The following is a 21,463-nucleotide window of genomic DNA, read 5'->3' on the forward strand; positions in this document are numbered from 1 at the left end:
TGACTGAAGGTCCCCTTTAATGCCTTATCTGCAGGATCTGCAAAGAGGAATGGGACAAAATCCCTCCTGAGATGTGTGCAAACCTGGTGTCCAACTACAAGAAACGTCTGACCTCTGTGATTGCCAACAAGGGTTTTGCCACCAGGTACTAAGTCATGTTTTGCAAAGGAGTCAAATACTTATTTCACTCATTAAAATGCAAATTAATTTGTAACTTTTTTGAAATGCATTTTTCTGTTGTTATTCTGTCTCTCACTGTTAAAATAAACCTACCATTAAAATTACAGACTGATCATTTTTTTTATCAGTGGGCAAACATCCAAAATCAGCAGGGGATCAAATACTTTTTTCCCTCACAGTATAATTAAGAGTAAAGCACAACTCAACCAAGTAAAAACTGAATACATCCTATACTACATATCTACATAAGCATACTTTGTGCCATATGTAGTAGTTACTGTTAGTACGTTTAGTAGTAATGTTAATTTGTTTAGTGTTATAAGTTATTTCCAAAAAGTAATGTTTCTTTAGGAGCAGTCCTGTTAAGGTAAATTATTTATATATAACATGCAACACACACTTCATAAGAAGTAAAACAAGGAACAACAATGTATTTTACTAAGCAGTTATTTAAATAGAAAGGTAATAATTAACATGCTATATTATATTCATATCCATTGCCAGTGCTACAAAATAGATAATAAATACTGCTTCATATTTCTTCCTAACTGGTCATTGATCGGCAATGTTATAGGTCACATTGTTACTTTATTACTATCAGCAATATTCATCCTGAACGAATTTCTCATCTGCAGACATATCAAGAGCAGTTTCCTCATATTTGAAGCTAGATCACATGATGATTTAACATATGAGCTGTTAGTATTGTCCCACATTCACCAATCAGATTCCAGTTGTCTCCAGCTTTCATTTTTGCAGCCATCTACTCCATCCAGCAGTAGGTTACAACATTGTTTTCGTTAAATTTTTTTTTTTTGTTTCTAAAAATGAAAACAATTCAATACAGACATAGGTAAGATACATTATCTGTTAGATGTAACATATCCAAAGTAGTTTCAATGTTCAAATTGTAAAAAAACAGGCATAGTCACAGAGCATGAGTGAACATCAGCATTGTCACAACCTAGGACAGATGGGGGTGGTGAGAAAAACACACAAAGCTCTGCTGTATATAAGGTTTCTATATGCACAACAGGGTAACAATAATGAAAACACCCACAAGTAGCAAAAATAAGAGACTTGATATCTAAAGCAGACCAAAAATCATCCGTTCAACAGGGACTGGTTAAATTTCACTGTGTGTGTCTAATGGCGGGCTTCTCTCAAACAGTCCTGAGGAAAAACCAGCATTCGATCAGCCCTTGCAGCCAGTGGCCTGCAGCCTGTGTATATTGACAGGACGGAGTCCCTGCTGTCAGAATACAGCAGTGCAGTGGGGAGAGATCCCTGCATCTAAATCACTTGTGTAGGGATCCGTTGGTTGAACAAAAAACATTCAAGGAGTATACCCTGCTTAAAGCGGAGTTCCCAAAAATAGAACTTCCGCTGATCCAGTTCCTCCCCCCCTCCAGTGTCACATTTGGCAACTTTCAGGGGGGAGCAGATACCGGCCCCTCCACTGTCGTCGCACCCCCCCGCTGTCTTCTGGGAGACACAAAGGTCCCAGAAGACAGCAGGGACCACTCTGAATGCGCAGCGCATCTCGCACATGCGCAGTAGGGAACCAGGCTTTCTGATTCCCTTAATGAAGATGCCGGCGCCTCCACCCGGAGCAGAGGGAAGGGTCGGCTTCGGTTGAGGACATCACGGGTGCCCTGGACAGGTAAGTGTCCATATTTTAAAAGTCAGTAGCTGCAGTATTTGTAGCAGCGAACTTTTATTTATTTTATTTTTTTCGGCTAAACTCCACTTTAAGACTGACCATAGATGTGTCTGTTTTTTCTGTGTTCAACCAGGAGGTTGAACACAGAAAAAACTGACCCAATTCCTCTATCTACACATTCAAAGCGGATGCAGGAATCCTGCCCACTGCATACCTCCCAACATTTTGAGATGGGGATGAGGGACACCTACTTGAAAACGTATGTAGGCATAGGACACGCCCCCTGTCACACACCCTTAAAGGGGAGTTAACCAAAAAAAGGTTAATTAAATCCACAAGGACTTTCTTTTTCCACTCCTATTCCTTTATATTGGCTTTTAAATTTACAAATGCAGCAATTTAGAAATTGGATGAAAGGTTTAGCAATGGGAAATAATTTTGAATGATGAAAAGTGCATTTTAGATGCAACTATATGGATCAGACCAAAATGAGGGACAAATGAGGGGCAAAGAGAGACAGAGGAACCTTGCTCCAAATCAGGGACAATCCCTCCAAATCAGGGACAGTTGGGAGCTATGCCCACTGTGTCTTTGTATTCTGACAGTGGGGAGACAACACACCATCAATATACACTGATCAGCACAGCAATCTATAGGCTGCAGTGTTGATTGAGTAGAAATTTTCAAACAGAACAGTTAAACAGAAGTCAATTAACAGATCAACTTCTGTTCAAACTCAGTTGCTATACATGGATAGCAATTTGTCCAGTCCATGCTGAACCAGCCAAATTTTGATCCACGTGTGGCCAGCTCAAAGGTCTTCCAAAAAATGCAGCAAAATAAAGAAAGGGTGAATGTAGGTTAAAAAGGTAGGTACAAAAGTGATTGGGGTAAGGGAAAGAGTAGGAATGATGGGATGGAAGGAAGACAAATAAGGTTGCAACATTGTTTTAAACAACAGTACATGTTTTTTTTTCCTCTGTTGACAGTGTTCATTTTTCCACCTAGAGTATTGTTTGTTCTGTTGAATATTCTGTTCATTGACTCTTCAACTGGTTTGTTCTAAATTTGACCAGTTCTATTTATTATTGTGGGTTTGTATTTAAGGCAGCACACTAGAATCTGATTGTACAATCCTTGTACAATCTCATTTGAATTCTATCCAATTGCACAGGCCCCTACATTTCTTAGTTTCTGGTGGCTCTAAAGAAAGTGGTCCAAGCAAATTGTATAGTGTATGGCCAACTTTAAGCCTAGTACACACCAGTAGTTTTTTTTTTTTCATTCAGCGTGTTGAACAAAAAAAACTGACAGCTCCGATCGGAGCCGCTGTACTAACAATCGCATGTTAGTACAGCGATCTCCTCTGCTGAGCTATTGTGTTCTAACAGGGGGACAACTGGGGACAACCCGTTGACTGAGAACGCTGAACGGTTGGCAGACCTTTTTCAGTCATGAACCTTCGACAGAAGCCGGCTGAATGACAGACCTGCTGCCATACACATGGACTGAATGTCGGCCGACATTCAGGCGGTGTGTGCTAGGCTTAAGAGAGAGCACCACTAATTAAAACCTTCAACATTTTGTTTTTACGCTTGTTTGCATCATTTGCCAATTATGTACACTTGTGAATAAGACTGTCAGAAAAATTAAGATGTACAAGAGTTGATATTAGTTGTCACAAGATTTCAATGCATTTCAACAATTTCTTTAGGTAGTTAGGTAAAATGTTACAATAAAAAGTGTAATGCCCTGTACACACGGTCGTGTTTTCTGACGGAAAATTTGTGATAGGACCTTGTTGTCGGAAATTCCGACCGTGTGTAGGCTCCATCACACATTTTCCATCGGATTTTCCGACACACAAAGTTTGAGAGCTTGCTATAAAATTTTCCAACAACAAAATCTGTTGTCGGAATTTCCGATTGTGTGTACACAAATCCGACGCACAAAGTGCCACGCATGCTCAGAATAAATAAAGAGACGAAAGCTATTGGCTATTGCCCCATTTATAGTCCCGATGTATGTGTTTTACGTCACCGCGTTCAGAACGATCGGATTTTCCGACAACTTTGTGTGACTGTGTGTATGCAAGACAAGTTTGAGCCAACATCCGTCGGAAAAAATCCATGGATTTTGTTGTCGGAATGTCCGATCAATGTCCGACCGTGTGTACGGGGCATAAGTGTGCTGATCCTAGATGTTATACATATCTTACCACATAACTAAAACAGTGAATAATAATTATCAATAATTCATAAACTCAATCAAGTGCCTCATTTTTGGGCTACAGTGATATAAGAAAAATAATAATTTTTCCCTTAGTATAAAATATAAGTGAATAAATCAAAATCATGTGTTTAACAAAAAAGACAGTCCCAGTACTCCTCTTCAAGAACTGGTTATCCGAATCCCACGTGCACAAATCCATATCCGTGATTGAAAAACTTTCACCAAATCGTGGAACACCACCACCTTCTAAAATGAAAACTCACCAGAGCCAAAATAAAAAGACGCCTTTGGTTTATGCCTGGGTTAACGACTTCACTCATATGGATATGTCTGATGGTTTCCAAACACTATGCCAGTGATCACTCCATAAATCTCCACAATAATCTCAGGATCTCTTAGAAAGCAAATAGCCATCATTGCGCAACATATTATGCTTTATTCAATCAATAAAATAAATATAAAAAATTTCCACTCTCAAGTGAGTCTTTCCAGCAATACTTTTGGGGTTAGCAAGCGCCGTTCCATCTCCCGGGGTCGGTGTGCGATCCAAGCCTCGATATGGTGCAGGTTGAGGCAGGAAGTGATGTTGGTGTTACCCAGAAGCCTCTGCGTGTTTCGCATCCAATCACACGTCTTCAGGAAAAGGTAAAGTGTACCCTTGCAGTGGGACCCTCCCACAAAGGTGAAATGCTTGTTTAGTTTAGGAGTGCATTAATATGGAGTAGTATTTTCCTTATTCATTGCTCCAGCAGGGTTCCTCCAGCTGTGCGACTGGTTTGATACTGCCTCGCATGCCTACAAACAGTGCAGGGTTAATGGCCCTACACTGTGCATTCTCCAGATGTCATTTATACTGTTGAACTCTCTAATGAACTTTTCCATCTAATGTAGGCCATACATGGAGCATTTTTTAATTTTTTTCCTGCAACCACAGACAGTGTTGACAGGGAAATCCTTCCCACCGAGCCATTGTATTCTCCTGGTGCGTGGCGGGGGAAGCCACCTCTGCCGGGTGAAGACAGTGGTTATTGCTAGCGGCTTTACCAGCCATTAGCGATAATCGCATAAAAAATATGGCAGGCTGGTTCTACTAAAGTTGATCGATTGATCAACTTGGTACATTCAGCCTGCCCATACATGGTTCAATCTTGGCCGATTCCTGCTAGATTCAAACTATTTATGACCGGCCTAGGTAACTATACTGAGCAAAATTATAAACGCAACAATTTTGTGTTTGCCTCTATTTATCATGAGCTAAACTTAAAGATCTACGACTTTTTCTATGTACACAAAAGGCCTATTTCTCTCAAATTTTGTTTTACAAATCTGTCTAAATCTGTGTTAGTGAGCACTTCTCCTTTGCCGAGATAATCCATCCACCTCACAGGTGTGGCATATCAAGATGCTGATTAGACAGCATGATTATTGCACAGGTGTGCCTTAGGCTGGCCACAATAAAAGGCCACTCTAAAATGTGCTGGTTTTACTGTATAGGGGGGGTCGGGGGGATCCGAAAACCAGTCAGTATCTGGTGTGACCACTATTTGCCTCACGCAGTGCAGCACAGGTTGATCAGGTTGTTGATTGTGGCCTGTGGAATGTTGGTCCATTCCTCTTCAATGGCTGTGCGAAGTTTCTGGATATTGGCAGGAACTGGAACACGCTGTCGTATACGCCGATCCAGAGCATCCCAAACATGCTCAATGGGTGACATGTCCGGTGAGTATGCTGGCCATGCAAGAACTGGGATGTTTTCAACTTCCAGGAATTGTGTACAGATCCTTGCAACATGGGGCTGTGCATTATCATTCTGCAACATGAGGTGATAGTCATGGATGAATGGCACAACAATGGGCCTCAGGATCTCATCACGGTATCTCTGTGCATTCAATATGGCATCAATAAAATGCAACTGTGTTTGTTTTTCATAGCATACACCTACCCATGGGGAAGGGATCACCGCTCTAGGTGGATGTGTGGAAATGGCACTCTCCTCAAGGTGGAAGCATCAGGTGCAGGCTAAGCATATAGCAATTAGAAGAGGGAAGGTCTGGACAGCCGCACTCCAATAAAAATGCCTTTATTGTGCAAAATAACAAAAGTACAAACCACAGCAGGGAACAGGATAAAAACTGATGCGTTTCACACTCTCTACAGTGCTTAGTCATAGCTAATAGCTATGACGTATCAGACCTTCCCTCTTCTAATAAACCTGCCCATAACATAACCCCACCGCCACCATGGGCCACTTGATCCACAATTTTGACATCAGCAAACCGCTCACCCACATGACGCCATACATGCTGTCTGCCATCTGCCCTGTACAGTGAAAAACGGATTCATCCGTGAAGAGAACACCTCTCCAAAGTGCCAGATGCCATAGAATGTGAGCATTTGCCCACTCAAGTCGGTTACGACGATGAACTGCAGTCGGGTCGAGACCCCAATGAAGACGACGAGCATGCAGATGAGCTTCCCTGAGATGGTTTCTGACAGTTTGTGCTGAAATTCGTTGGTTACGCAAACTGATTGTTACAGCAGCTGTCCGGGTGGCTGGTCTCAGACAATCTTGGAGGTGAAGATGCTGGATGTGGAAGTCCTGGGCTGATGTGGTTACACATGATCTGCGAATGTGAGGCCGGTTGGATGTACTGCCAAATCCTCTGAAATGCCTTTGGAGACAGCTTATGGTAGAGAAATTAACATTCAATTCAAGGGTAACAGCTCTGGTGGACATTCCTGCAGTCAGCATGCCAATTGCACGCTCCCTCAAAACTTTTGACATCTGTGGCATTGTGCTGTGTGATAAAACTGCACATTTTAGAGTGGCCTTTTATTGTGGCTAGCCAAAGGCACACCTGTGCAATAATCATGTTGTCTAATCAGCGTCTTGATATGCCACACCTGTGAGGTGGATGGATTATCTCAGCAAAGGAGAAGTGCTCACTAAGGGCTCCTTCACACAGACGTGTCCATGTACGGAGCCCACTTTACTCAGCGGGGGGATCACTCCGTCGATCCCCGATGAGCAGGCAGATGACAGGTCCTTCTCCGCACACTGTGCAGGGACGGACCTGTCAGAGCGCCGCTCTCCTCTATGGGGGATCGGGCGAAGACGGACCGTAGAGTCCGTTGTCACCCGATCCGATACGCAGTCGGATGGAAAAGTAGGCTTTTCCTCCGTCACACTTTTTCGGATCGGAGCGGGTCGGATGTCAGCGGACATGTCACCGCTGACATCCGACGCTCCATAGAGGTCTATGGGGCGTCCGTTCAGGTCCGCCTAAAAAACTGACAGGCGGACCTGAACGGATCGTCCGTGTGAAAGAGGCCTAACACAGATTTAGACAGATTTGTGAACAATATTTGAGAGAAATAGGCCTTTTGTGTAAATAGAAAAAGTCGTAGATCTTTAAGTTCAGCTCATGATATATAGGGGCAAACACAAAAGTGTTGCATTTATAATTTTGCTCAGTGTATATACTCAAGAAATCTAAAGCTTAGCACAATTGCCTTTGGAACTTCTTCTTCAAGTTTTTGTACTAAAGACAAACAGATGGTTGTGATACCTTTAGACCTCTTTCACACTGGGGCGCTTTGCAGGCACAACAGCGCTAAAAAGAGCGCCTGCAAAGCGCCCTGAAAGTGCCGCTGCTTTGTCTCCAATGTGAAAGCCCCGAGGGCTTTCACACTGGAGCGGTGCGCTAGCAGGACAGGAGAAAAAAGTCCTGCTAGCAGCATCTTTGGAGCGGTGAAGGAGCAGTGTGTATACAGAGGCGCTTTGCAGTGGTTTTTAACCCTTTCTCAGCCGCTAGCAAGGGGTAAAACCACCCCGTTAGTGGCCGAATACCTCCGCTAAAACGACGGTAAAGCTCTGCTAAAAATAGCAGCGCATTACCACCGACGCCCTTCCCGCCCTAGTGTGAAAGGGGCCTTACTCATTTACAATGCTTTGTTATTGTTGTTTTTTTTTTTTGTTGTTGTTGTTTTTGTGTTTTTCTTTTACACTGGTCATTTACAAACTTGATATTTTGTAATACAACATATTATTTCTTTTTTTTTTTTTTTTTTTTTTTTTTAACAATAAGATTTTTATTGTGATATGTAATTTACAAAAAATAACATACACATTTCGGCATCAGTACACATGAAAGGTAAAGAAGACTGCAAACAGAAAACAAAAGGAAAACAGTATAATAAACATTGAAGTTACCATGAAGATCATCAATGACAAACATGTGACCATCTTATTGAAGCTTCAACTGCATGTATCAACATATTATTTCTACATGTGCCATATATAATATGTAAAAAAAGAGAACGTTACAAAAATAAATCTAAACTAGGCTATGAACGAGCCAAAAACAGAATGAAAATTCTTGTTGATCTCCAGGTTGTTCGTTTTTCGCATCATTAGTGTACCAGCTAACACATGATTTCCATGCTGCGATCAAATGTGCCTGATCCAACATACTGAATTATTTATTTAAAAAAAAAAAAAAACTAATGATGGCACAATCATATGTGCCATTTACGTTTTTTCGATCTACTGAATGTTCTGTTTTTGACTATTGTCTATGGCTAGCCTCACAGGCATTTTAGCCCTTTCCTACAATACTAAAATAAGTGGCTTTATTTCTGTCCGTATTGCTGTTGGGAAGTTCCCCTCACATCCTGTCTCGTAGTGTTTCTCAACCTTTTTCCAGGCACGGTGCCCTTGAAAAGTATTTTCTTTCTCGAAGCACCCCACCAAGGCTCGGTTCACATTACTGCATTTCCAGGAATGTGAGCAAAATTGCATGCGTTCCTGACATGCAGACAAATGCGCTGCTCTTTAGCAGACGCACAGGGGTCCCATTAATTCTTAATGGTATCTCCACGCATTGGCAAACACAGAGCATTTTTGATGTAGCACGATTTTAAAAAAGTGTTGGAGACTTATTTCTCTATATTACTGCAGGTAGGACAGCCCATTGAAATGAATAGGTTGCCCCACATGGAGCACGCAGCCACACAGATGTGAACCAAGAGTTCATTCACACAATGGATTGGAGGGGCGGTAAAACCACATGGTTGAGATATTTTTACCACTTCTAACTGCCCCCCTTTAGCTGCAGAGGCAGCTGCCAGGGTCATACACATGCTGTGGCTGCAGATGGACATGTACCCCCAGGTGAATGGGGCTGTACTGCAAATGCTCCACAACCGTGTGCATTGCAAATTTTGCATGAAAACCATGAAAAATGTTGTTCCCTTGCCAAGCCAATGATTTAACTTCTGTGTTTGATTTTAGAATGCACATGTGCAATACAATAAGTATGATTTTCTTAAACCAGAACCACATTCACAAAGAGAATTTTGTTTGATGGAGAAAAATGTTGCAAACAATAGTGAATTTGACACCAATAAAGTGATTGTAAAGGTTCTTTTTTTTAAAATAGCAAACATGTTATACTTACCTGCTCTGTGCAGTGGCTTTGCCCAGAGTGGCCTAGATCCTCCTCTTCTGGGATCCCCTGCCGATGCTCTCTGTTTATTCTCTTCTCTGTGTGCCACCATAGGAAGTTGCTTCCTATGGCGGCACATGTGTGGGCTTGATCCTAAGCTGCGCTGTGCGTGTCTATTAACATACACAATGCGGCTCAGCCCCACCCCAGCCCCCTCATCACTGGGTTTGATTGACTGTAGCAAGAGCCAATGGCTCCCATTGCTCTCACTGAGTCCTGTGAGGAAGGAGCAAGAGAGCAGGAGAGAGAGAGAGCAGTGCCGCTGCTTTCAGGCACAGCTCTGCATAGAGATCAGGCTCAGGTAAGTATTTAGGGGGCTGGGGGGAGCTGCACATAAAAGGTTTTTTACCTTAATGAAAAGAATGCATTAACCACTTGCCGACCGCTGCACGCCGATATACATCGGCACAATGGCAGCGGTGGGCAAATGGGCGTACCTGTGCATCCCCTTTAATTGGCGGGGCTAGCGGGTGCACACGCACCCGCCGCGTACAGCATGACCGTGCCCTCGGGACACGTGGACTCGATGTCCACCGGTGTCCCGGCGATCGTGTCATGGAGCCGCAGAACGTGGAAGTGCCTATATAAACAAGGCATTTCCCCATTCTGCCTTGTGACATGACACAGATCCCTGCTCCCGGAGCAGTGATCGTTGTCATGTGAGTGGAAGCCCACCCCCCTCACACACACAGTTAGAATCACTCCCTAGGACACACTTAACCCCTTGAATGCCCCTAGTGTTTAACCCCTTCCCTGCCAGTGTCATTTACACAGTAATCAGTGCATTTTTATAGCACTGATCGCTGTATAAATGACAGTGGTCCCAAAATAGTGTCAAAAGTGTCCGATCTGTTCACCATAATGTCGCAGTCATGATAAAAATTGCAGATCGCCGCCATTACTAATAAAAAAAAAATGAATAATAAAAATGCCATAAAACTATCCCCTTTTTTTCAAAATTGTTGTTCTTTTTTAGTTTATAGCGAAAAAAATAAAAACTGCAGAGGTGATCAAATACCACCAAATGAAAGGTCTATTTGTGGGGAAAAAAGACGTCAATTTTGTTTGGGTGCAACGTCGCACGACCGCGCAAATGTCAGTTAAAGCAACGCAGTGCCAAATCACAAAAAGTGCTCTGGTCAGGAAGGGGTAAAATCTTCTGGGGCTGAAGCGGTTAAGGTAAAAAACCTGAAGCCTTTACAACTGCTTTAACCATTAGAAAATCGAACAATACTGCAAATAAAATTTTTACAAACAAAATTCTACTGGTGTATGGCCAGCTTAAATTTACCCTAGTATGTGTGTGTGTGTGTGTGCTTGCTAGGTAGGAACCAGTGGCAGCCCATCCATAAGGGGCGCATGGGCGGCGCCCCCCCACCCATGCATCCGGCCCCCTAATCTACATGCAGGGCGCTGGATACATGGATTCCAATAGGGGGGGGGTTTGAAGCACCTGATTAGAGCCAGAGGCTCTAATAGGCTTCAAAAAGTGGTTTCCCGATTGGCCAAAAGGAGAAGCTACCCTATTGGCTGAGGGAGGAGGAGGGTGGAGACGCATGGCAAGGTCACCGCCGTGATGCCAAGAAGGAAACACAGAAGAAGCAGGACGCCGATCACCCAGAGGGAAATGCTGGCCGTGGTAAGTGTTGCGGGTGACCAACCGACTGGCCTTAGATTGTTTCCTTGAGGGCAGGGACTGATGTGAATGTACGATATGTAAAGCGTTGCATACATTGTTGGCACTCCATAAATATGTCTAATAATAAATAAAAAAATAGGTTTGGGTTGGGCATACACATTTTTTTCAGTGGCAGCTCAGCATTTGGAGTAGACAGAAAGAGTACTCTGAAGTGAGTACACCCCTCACATTTTTATAAATATTCTTTAGATCCTTTCATGTGACAACACTGAAGAAATGACACTTTGCTACAATGTAAAGTGGTTAGTGTACAGCTTGTATAACAATGTAAATATACTGTCCCCTTTAAAATAACTCAATACACAGCCATTAATATCTAAACCGTTGGCAGCAAAAGTGAGTACACCCCTAAGTGAAAATGTCCAAATTGGGCCCAATTAGCCATTTTTCCTCCCCGGTGTCATGTGACTCGTTAGTGTTACAAGGTCTCAGGTGTGAATGGGGAGCAGGTGTGTTAAATTTGGTGTTATCGCTCTCATTCTCTCATACTGGTCTCTGGAAGTTCAACATGGCACCTCCTGGCAAAGAACTCTCTGAGGATCTAAAAAAAAAGAATTGCTGCTCTACATATAGATGGCCTAGGCTATAAGAAGATTGCCAGGACCCTGAAACCGAGCTGCAACACGGTTGCCAAGACCATACAGCAGTTTAAAAGGACAGGTTCCACTCAGAACAGGCCTCGCCATGGTCAACCAAAGGTATTGAGTACACATGCTCAGCGTCATATCCAGAGGTTATCTTTGGGAAATAGACGTATGAGTGCTGCCAGTATTGCTGCAGAAGTTGAAGGGGTGGGGGGTCAGCCTTTCAGTGCTCAGACCATATACCGCACACTGCATCAATTTGGTCTGCATGACTGTCATCCCAGAAGGAAGCCTCTTCTAAAGATGATGATGTACAAGAAAGCCCACAAACAGTTTGCTAAAGAAAACCAGACTAAGGACATGGATTACTGGGACCATGTCCTGTGGTCTGATGAGACCAAGATAAACTTATTTGGTTTAGATGGTGTCACGCGTGTTTGGTGGCAACCAGGTGAGGAATACAAAGACATAAAGTGTGTCTTTCCAACAGTCAAGCATGGTGGTGGAAGTGTCATGGTTTGGGGCTGCATGAGTGCTGCATGCACTGGGGAGCTACAGTTCATTGGAGGAACCATGAATGCCAAAATGTACTGTGACATACTGAAGCAGCGCATGATCCCCTCCCTTCGGAGACTGGGCCGCAGGGCAATATTCCAACATGATAACTACCCCAAACACACCTCCAAGATGACCACTGCCTTGCTAAAGAAGCTGAGGTTAAAGGTGATGGACTGGCCAAGCATGTCTCCAGATCTAAAACCTATTGAGCATCTGTGGGGTTTTCTCAAACAGAAGGTGGAGGAGCACAAGGTTTCTAACATCCACCAGCTCTGTGATGTCATCATGGAGGAGTGGAGGAGGACTCCAGTGGCAGCCTGTGAAGCTCTGGTGAACTCCATGCCCAAAATGGTTAAGGCAGTGCTGGAAAATAATGGTGGCCACACAAAATATTGACACTTTGGGCCCAATTTGGACATTTTCACTTAGGGGTGTACTCACTTTTGTTGCCAGCAGTTTAGACATTAATGGCTGTGTATTGAGTTATTTTGAGGGGACAGAAAATTGACACTGTGATACAAGCTGTACACTCACTACGTTACATTGTAGCAAAGTGTAATTTCTTCAGTGTTGTCACATAAAAAGGTATAATAAAATATTTACAAAAATGTGAGGGGTGTACTCACTTTTGTGAGATAGTGTATGCTGGCCTGGCAACTGCCTTTGTGCATCTCTGACACCCTAGACAGGACAGCACAAGACACACAAGTATTCCAGGGTAGAATGAGACAACAGGGCCAGGATGACATTTGCAGGCAGTCTTGGTGCCAGCTTATCTTAAAGAAAGCAATAACAATTGCTCAAGGTCTTCCAATCTGCCTGATCGCTTTCTCAATGAGTGAGGTCATTAGGATCTGTTGTGTGCTAACCTACAGACATTCGATTTTCTCTTCAACCACCCAAAGGGAAACTGTCATCAAATCTTTATAGTCACCTAGTTATGAAAAATTAATTTATGCTGAAAATGGTGGAGTCTAAACAAAAAAGTCATGCAGAGCTGGAGGATCTCTCAATATAGCTCTGTGGGACAGTGCAACTACATTTTTTACTATTAAATACAAATACTAGTTATTACAATAATATTTTTTTATGCTGGGAATAGTAAATCCTAAGAACAGTCTGGTAGGCATTTTGCTCCTGGTACAAGTTGACAATTGTCTGAATTTTTGATCTTTTTCATCACAATGTAAGCCGTGTTGTAGTATTTTAGTGAAGATTTCAAACTTCCCCAGAGCCTGCAGGCTGTTACATCACCCCCGCGTTCCAGTTGTGCTCACACAGCACAATGCATGGACTTATGCAAATGAACTTATCAGATGGTCAGTCAATATCTTAGAAATGATTTACTGGTCAACCAAATTACACATTGGCACTGTGTTCATGGTGTAAAAGCATTACATTCTTTGTAAAATGTTACATTTTATAGTTAAACTAACCTGATCTTTTAAAATGTATTAGACTTTTTAATTAGTGCCATATAAAAATTATTGGTGACTTACAAAGAAAAGCGGTATTAAGCTCAAAACCAAAAATTTTATATATTGCAGCTTACCATAGATTAGATTTGGAAGCTGTTTTCACCTTATAGACCTCCTGTATTAGACCCCTTTCACACTGGGGCCGCCCGTGTATTCGTGGTAAAGCGCCGCTCATTTTACCGGAGCTTTTTGGCCGTTAGCGGGTCGCTTTTAACTCCAACAAAGAGGTTAAAAACTCCCATGTTGCGGCGCTTCCGTAGCGCCTGAAAAGTTCATTGCAATGGGCAGGGTCGTTTTGGGAGCGCTGTATATAGCTCCCAAACCGCCCCAAAGATGCTGCTTGCAGGACTTTTTCTAACATCCCGCAAGCGCACCACCCGGGTGTGAAAGCACCTATAGCAATGAATGGGAAGCAGCTTTCAGGCACTTTACCGGCGCTATTTCTAGCGCTAAAATGCCTGAAAACTGCCTCAGTGTGAAAGGGGTCTTACAGTGCCCAACTCTAGATGAAGGAGCACATGGGCACCTTTGGACAGCAGCATTGTTAGTCTGGGGGGAGAGGAATGTTAAATGTATTAGCAGATTCAATTACACTAACAAATTGAAGCCAAACTCCAGCTAACACTTTTTAAGCAGTTACAGCAACAAACTAGTTTTTTGGGGGATAAAGGTTTTACATAAATGAATAAAAAAGCTGATCATTGTCAGTGTTAAATACTATGTCTTAATCCTCTAACTGCTTTATCTGCAGGACAACTTGTTCTGTTAAAAAACAACAGACTTTCTGACAGGATCAGCAGGTGAAAATTAAAAAAGAAAGTCTAAAAATGAAAATGAATGCAGCCATCACATCTAAGAATTGGAAAGCTGCAATATAATAAATGTTTGTTTTTAAGCTTATTACTGCTTTAACCAGATTTCACCTTTCCCTCGCAGCATAATAAAATATATTGTTGATCGTTTGTAATTTTATAGCACTTTACACAAAATGCTTTGCCTTTTTAAATATCTAGCTAGCTGATTCTTTTATATTCTAAAATGGGGAGGTACTGTTGTTTACTACTGTAGTATATAACAAGAGTGATTTTGAATTGAATTACAAGGTTAAGAAAGGAGGGGCTCCCAGCATGGAGCCAACTCCCTTATCAGCCATACAGTATATAATGTAGATTTAGATTATATAAACACATTATAAAGTAAAATGTTTTAGGGTGGTGCACAGAGACTGATTGTGGCAAGACACAAGCAAATAGGGTTTGCCTGGGAGGTTGCAACAACAAACATTTCTGATCTTTGGAAGTTTGTTGGAAAATATCTGCAGAAGCAAAATCCTTTTTTTTTATTAACCAAAAGAGAGAAAATTGTTCATCATGAAGAAGAACCAGAAAGGAGATCATGGTGGATCTCAGTAGTGCAAAGATACATATATGGGCAAATGTCCCAGCACTCTGCATTTCGGGGGGACATGTGAGCACCTGTGGCCAGCCTGGCATCCCCTTTTCAGTTATGGCTGAAAGGATGGTCTTTGTTGGCAGACATTAGATGATAGAACATTTCCAGGCATCTGTGCTAATCAATGTAGCAAAAACAATCACATCTTGCTACCTTTCATATACAGGCATACCCCATTTTTAAGTACACAATGGGGTTTACTTCTGCATAGAAACCAATGAGCTTCTAACCTCGGCTTGTTCAATTAAGCTTTGGTAATAAAACCTGGAAGCTCATTGGTTTCTATGCAGAAGTGAGCCTGATTTTGCGCTTTCTAACTTTAGTAAATAAACCCCATTGCGTACTTAAAAGTGGGGTATGCCTGCATAGATCTGTAGGACAGGGTAGGAAAGATAAGCTCCAGATACCTCCATCTGACTTGGTTTTCTAATTTGGCCAATTATTCTCCCTGATGATCCTCAGCCAGAAGTACCTACAGGTCACTCATAGACATATTATCTTCTGATCTGGCCAAGTGGCCATAAAAAAAAGCCAAATCAGGGACTGTCTTAATTTTTATGTGCATCTAGAGACATGAGTTTCCCAGTCTCAATGTAGTTGTCTACATTAGGCAACAATCTCTCAAATCAATCAATGGACACCTTAATTTGCAAACTTTGTCTCCTCCTCTAAGCACCATGTAGCCACTGTAGCAGGGAGTCTGTTTATTATTGTTTTTCTTTGTTTTCCATGGAACATTTGTAACCATTGAACCCTGTGTTCTGTTTGTTTATTTGCTCTACCTGGCCAAAAATCTGCAAGGTTTAATAGGCACCAGGAGAAATGATCATTGCAATGCTCTTGTGTTCTAGCAGTGCCATAAATACTACACAGCTGCACTGTATTAGTATTTAGTATTATTATGTTACCTTTTATTGTATTATTAAACTGAAGTCAGATTTTATTTTATTTATGTTTTCTTACCTGTAAAAATAAAGAGATCACAGAGTTCTGATTGGCTGATAGGGGAAACGCATATATTTCCTTTGTACTTTATCTAACAGCAATTTTTAAAAAAAATGCAATTATTGACTGTATTGCAAGTTGCAACTCTTGAACTTAGTATCGAAAGCCTTAAAGTACAATTTTGAAAAAGAAAGAAAGAAAGAAAGAAAGAAAGAAAGAAAGAAAGAAAGAAAGAAAGAAAGAAAGAAAGAAAGAAAGAAAGAAAGAAAGAAAGAAAGAAAGAAAGAAAGAAAGAAAGAAAGAAAGAAAGAAAGAAAGAAAGAAAGAATATGTGTCAGCTGGTTGAACATAGCCATACATCGGTATAAAACCAGGATCACACCATAATGCTCATCTGCTAAATTGTATAGAGGAAAGGTGCCAGTCCTATAGATGTGCTAAAGCGCTGAGTAGCAGCAGTCTGGGTTCTGTGATGAGAGATAATGTGATAATTTCTCCACTCAGGTAGACTGCACCAAAGGGACAATTACATTACTGATCACTCCTGCTGGGCTCTCCCTGCTGGCTTCATTCACAGAGGCTTTGGTGTGGAAAAATAAGCAGCTTTCCTGACATTTGCCTCTTTCTACGTAATATGCTAATGAACTCAGTAGACAAGCTAATCAGCACTGGCTATATATATGTGGATAGCTGGAGATAAGACTCAGGTCACCTCCAAGTCAGAGACCTCTACAGGGGATGGATGATCAGAGGAGGGACTGGAACTGCTGCAGGACAGACATGAAGACGACCTATCTGATCCACAAAGTGCTCTTCCCAATAGCAAGGAATAGCAGCTTTACAGGGGCTCATTTAATAAAGCTGGCCATACACTATATAATCGGATTGTATAACCTTTGTACAATCTCAGTTTAGACTTACCAAAATTGTGTAGTATGAAGTCATATCTAAACAATCCAATTAAATAGCATAAAATCATGCAGGCCCTTTATGGTAGCTGGTAGATCTAAAGAAGATTGTATAATCCAATTGAATAGTGTATGGTCAGCTTAAGAGAGCCATTTTTCACCAACTTGATATCACTTGAAATCGGGTTCAGGTGTGGATCAGTATTGTTATTATTGTTATTTTTTTTTATAATTGATAATGATATGATAATAATATACACCATTATTATTATTATTTATAAATTGTGATGATAATGATGATATAATAATAATTATTAATATGATTCATGATGTATTATTATTATTAAATATTATACCTATTTTGTATTATTATTATTATTAATGATGAAATAATAATAATAATAATAATAATAATAATAATAATAATAATAATAATAATAATACAATTAATAATTATTATTATTTATAAATGATGATAATATAATAATTAAAATAATAAATAACGAATTATTATGAATTATAATAATTCATATTATTATTAATAATATTATTATTATTGTTGTTATTATTATTACAACATCTTCATTTATACATAATAATAATAATAATAATAATAATAATAATAATAATAATAATTATTATTATTATTATTATTATTATTATTATTATTATTATTATTAGTATTAGTATTATTATAAGGTAATTCACATATGAAATAAAGAGCTACATAAAAAAAGTACATCAGATTATTTGGAGTTTATTTTCTAAGAGTAGACTGTTCACTTTGTTTAGAATAAGGAAAAGCTGTGTTCATTTCAATAGTTCAACCTTTTGCACGCACAATTTTTGTTTTTGTTTTTCCGTGTTTTTTTTGGTGTTTTTATGTCTTGCATGTGATTAGATATTTATTGTTAACACCGTTTCACTATATTTACTAAAACTAGTGAATGTTCCCTTTCCAGTGCAAATATTCACTATGCCGAGTGAACAATCTCTACTCCACACTTTGCAAGGGGAATGTACATTTGGGTGAACATGATTCACCCTATTCATCAATTAAGGGAACAGTCAACTTTTGCTAATTTAATATTCTCTATTTATGTAATAATCCGACCCTAAAGTTATTCTGCTGCAGTGCTTTCAAATGCAGATAGGAACATTTACATACTGAACTGATTCAAAGGTTTTCCTAATTTAATTTGTATTTTTGGAGGCAACTGCTTACTATATTAGAGTATAGATAACTGAGTTGGTTAATCGCCGTTTGCAATAAAAATGGATCACAAACATGGAGAGGAAATAAAGACAAGAGAAATTTGGGTTGATTTGCTTAAGGAGTTTAGAATGTTCACTCAAAAAAGTGCGTGAATATGTTCTTCAGTTATCCAATCATGTGAAAAGCATCTGAATATAATAGAGCATTAAGGTTTAATAAACGGTGTTATTTCTTGATTGAACAATCATGTATCTTTCACATGATTGGATATTTGACCTGAATATTCACGCGATTTTTTTAAAGTCAAGATTATCAACTCTCTGTTAGTAAATCAGCTGTCAAGTGTGTCATTTAAACCGGGGAAGACATTATTTGTCGCAAATAAAAAATGTTTTCCATTGTTGAAAAAATTGTATGATACCTTTTTTAGTCTTCAATCCCGGTTTTCTTCCGTTGCTCTTTGTTTTTATCTGGCAAGGACATAGCATTCCAAAGTGTAAATCTGTTTTTATTGGGAATCATTTTATTACAAAGAAATGATAGCCATGCAGTCTACAGTAATGTACACTATCTGTCCTTACAAACTCCAAATAAATATTTTATAGGGCCACATAAATTCACACCAAAGCAGCTTGCTGGCGTGTCTGCTGGAATAAATCCACCACAGGGCAATATCAATCAGAAAGGCATGGACTCTCAATGGTTAAAGCTAATTTATGTGAATGCTCCAGAGAGGGAAAGAAGATGTTCTATGACGTCACATTGCTGACATCGACCAGACAGCGGAAAATATGGAAAATCAGCGGCTTTGCTGCGCCCTGTCTGTGTGTATTGTGACGAGCAGAGTGGATTGCTGGCTGATTTATGTTGGTACAATGTTATCTGGGGGAGATGATACAATGAGAAGAGAATTGTGTGCCTTGGAATTCACTGCCTGGCTAATTAGACCTTTATTCAACAATCAATTAAATGTTGATTGTCTTAAAATAATACAAAGTACACTGGTTTACTGGCTTTGTATTCACAGGAAGGTCTGTCTGGGCGTCCTTCATCAAAGAAAGGGGAGAAAATCAAGTCAATAAAAAAAATATATATTCCACCCGTCTGAAATGTAACTGGGTGGGAATGTATCAATTGTTAAAGCTCGATAAGTAATTACTTTCCCAAAAAGAGGAGACAGATACTATACAAAGGGATTACTTTTGTTTAATCAGAGTCACTTTAAAGCATTCTCCTTATAGTTTAATATGTTCTACTACTACTACTACTACCACTGCTACTACTACTACTACTAATAATAATAATATGTTTTCATATTTCAAATCATCTCTGGTAAAAAAAACAAAAACAAACAAAAATTAAAAAAAACAAATAAAAAAACTACTACTACCGTTACTACTACTAATAATAATATTATAATAATAATGATACATTGTAATATTTCGAACCATCCACATTACAAAAGTCTATTACTATTACTACTAGTACAACTACTACTAATATTACTTCTACTTCTACTAATAATAACCATAATATGTTTTAATATTTGAACCATCTCCATTCAAAACGACTACTACTATTACTACTGCTACTACTATAATAATAATAATAATTATTATTATTATTATTATCATCATGATTAAGCCTCGTTTAATATCGTTTTCCAATATGTAGAAAACTCACTGCTCGCTATCTTACATATAAACAAAAAAAAACGGAGAATTAAATCGAGACTTGTAAAGCATATCTAGAAATTAATTAAAATAAGACGTTACAAATATGTTTACACTGCTCGTGGCGAGCAAATCGATATTATGCCACAGAAATTCAAATAGGAATCGCATAGAATAAATGTCTTGATTATACTAATTAGAATCTTGTTATATCACATAATAGACAGCTAAGGTTAACAAGAGCAATAATTGTCGATGTACTCTAAAAATGTAAAATAATATTTGCAAAGAAGTAATAGGCAAGGTTAAAATTTAACCTTTAGCAATTACGGTAAGCAAGGTTAAAGTACAGGAGAAATAACGTATATCTATATCTAGCTATATATATATATATATATATTGAGCAAACTCGATAGATAGATAGATAGATAGATAGATAGATAGATAGATAGATAGATAGATAGATAGATAGATAGATAGATAGATAGATAGATAGATCGATATGAGATATCGATCTATCTATCTATCTATCTATCTATCTATCTATCTATCTATCTATCTATCTATCTATCTATCTATCTATCTATATTATATGTGTGTGTTTTATGTATCTGTTAAGAATGGATCAGTTTGCTACTAACCTTTAGGACAGGATTACATTGGACCCCATTGATCCCCCTGGTTAGGAGGGCATGGCCCCTAGAGAGGGGAATGCTGGGTACTAGGCAGAGCTGGTGACAGACTTGCTCCTGATAACCTCATTCAGGGGACACTCACATCTTTTTATTTTCACTTACTTTCCTGCTCGGACAGTATCAGTGTGTCCACACAGGAGATAACCAGCAGCTGAAAAGTGCTTTTGCTGGAGGTGTCAGGGGACTAGCAGCCTACCTGTGTGACCTGCCTTTGACTTACCTGTTCACAATGAGAAGGAGGAGTCTATTTACTGACATGTACTACTCAAATAGGGACTTGTGATCCAGCCTGGAGGGTCCTATGTATTATTTTGCTCCTGAAATCACACCATAGCTGACGTTTCAGGCTTTATACAGGACAGATATTCTCAGCTATTTGGATATATGATCTGATGAGTGGAGGCTGTTTATTCTTACATTTAGCAGGTAAGGATATAGATTTGTTTTATTATTATTAGTAGTAGTATTATTATTTATAAGACTGTGGGGCTGCTGTGAGTTGTAAAGCTTTGATCATGTGTTTGAGAAGAGACTCGTGTTTTTGTAGCCCCCCTTGTTGGATAGATCCATGCACACACCCCATAGTGGGCTGCCCACCCTCCCCATGCTATGGCCATCAGTCAGCCTGTCTCTGCTGCCTGGATGAGGCCAGTGCAGTGTTTACAGTGGGCTC

At 39.9% G+C, this 21,463-nt stretch overlaps 1 protein-coding gene and 1 long non-coding RNA gene across 3 annotated transcripts in view; one reads left to right on the plus strand and one right to left on the minus strand.

Annotated features, from left to right (window-relative positions):
* Positions 1 to 596: 596 nt before the first annotated feature.
* Positions 597 to 20,998, minus strand: LOC141145109 (uncharacterized). The gene is made up of 3 exons (XR_012244513.1): positions 20,737 to 20,998; positions 18,844 to 18,924; positions 597 to 1,001 (listed from the first exon to the last, which is right to left on the minus strand). It is a non-coding gene; the product is annotated as an uncharacterized lncRNA (long non-coding RNA).
* GATA6 (GATA binding protein 6) overlaps positions 17,022 to 21,463 on the plus strand; it is a 41,248-nt gene continuing 36,806 nt past the window's right edge. Inside the window, exon 1 of one of the 2 annotated variants that reach the window (XM_073631461.1) lies at positions 17,022 to 17,397. The gene's annotated coding sequence lies outside the window, so the exon portion shown is untranslated. Of the gene's footprint in view, positions 17,398 to 20,894; positions 21,217 to 21,463 lie in introns of those variants that run through there. The other variant, XM_073631460.1, reaches the window with a different exon arrangement.

The sequence above is a fragment of the Aquarana catesbeiana genome, linkage group LG05, assembly GCF_042186555.1.
Source record: "Aquarana catesbeiana isolate 2022-GZ linkage group LG05, ASM4218655v1, whole genome shotgun sequence".
Lineage (NCBI taxonomy): Eukaryota > Metazoa > Chordata > Amphibia > Anura > Ranidae > Aquarana > Aquarana catesbeiana.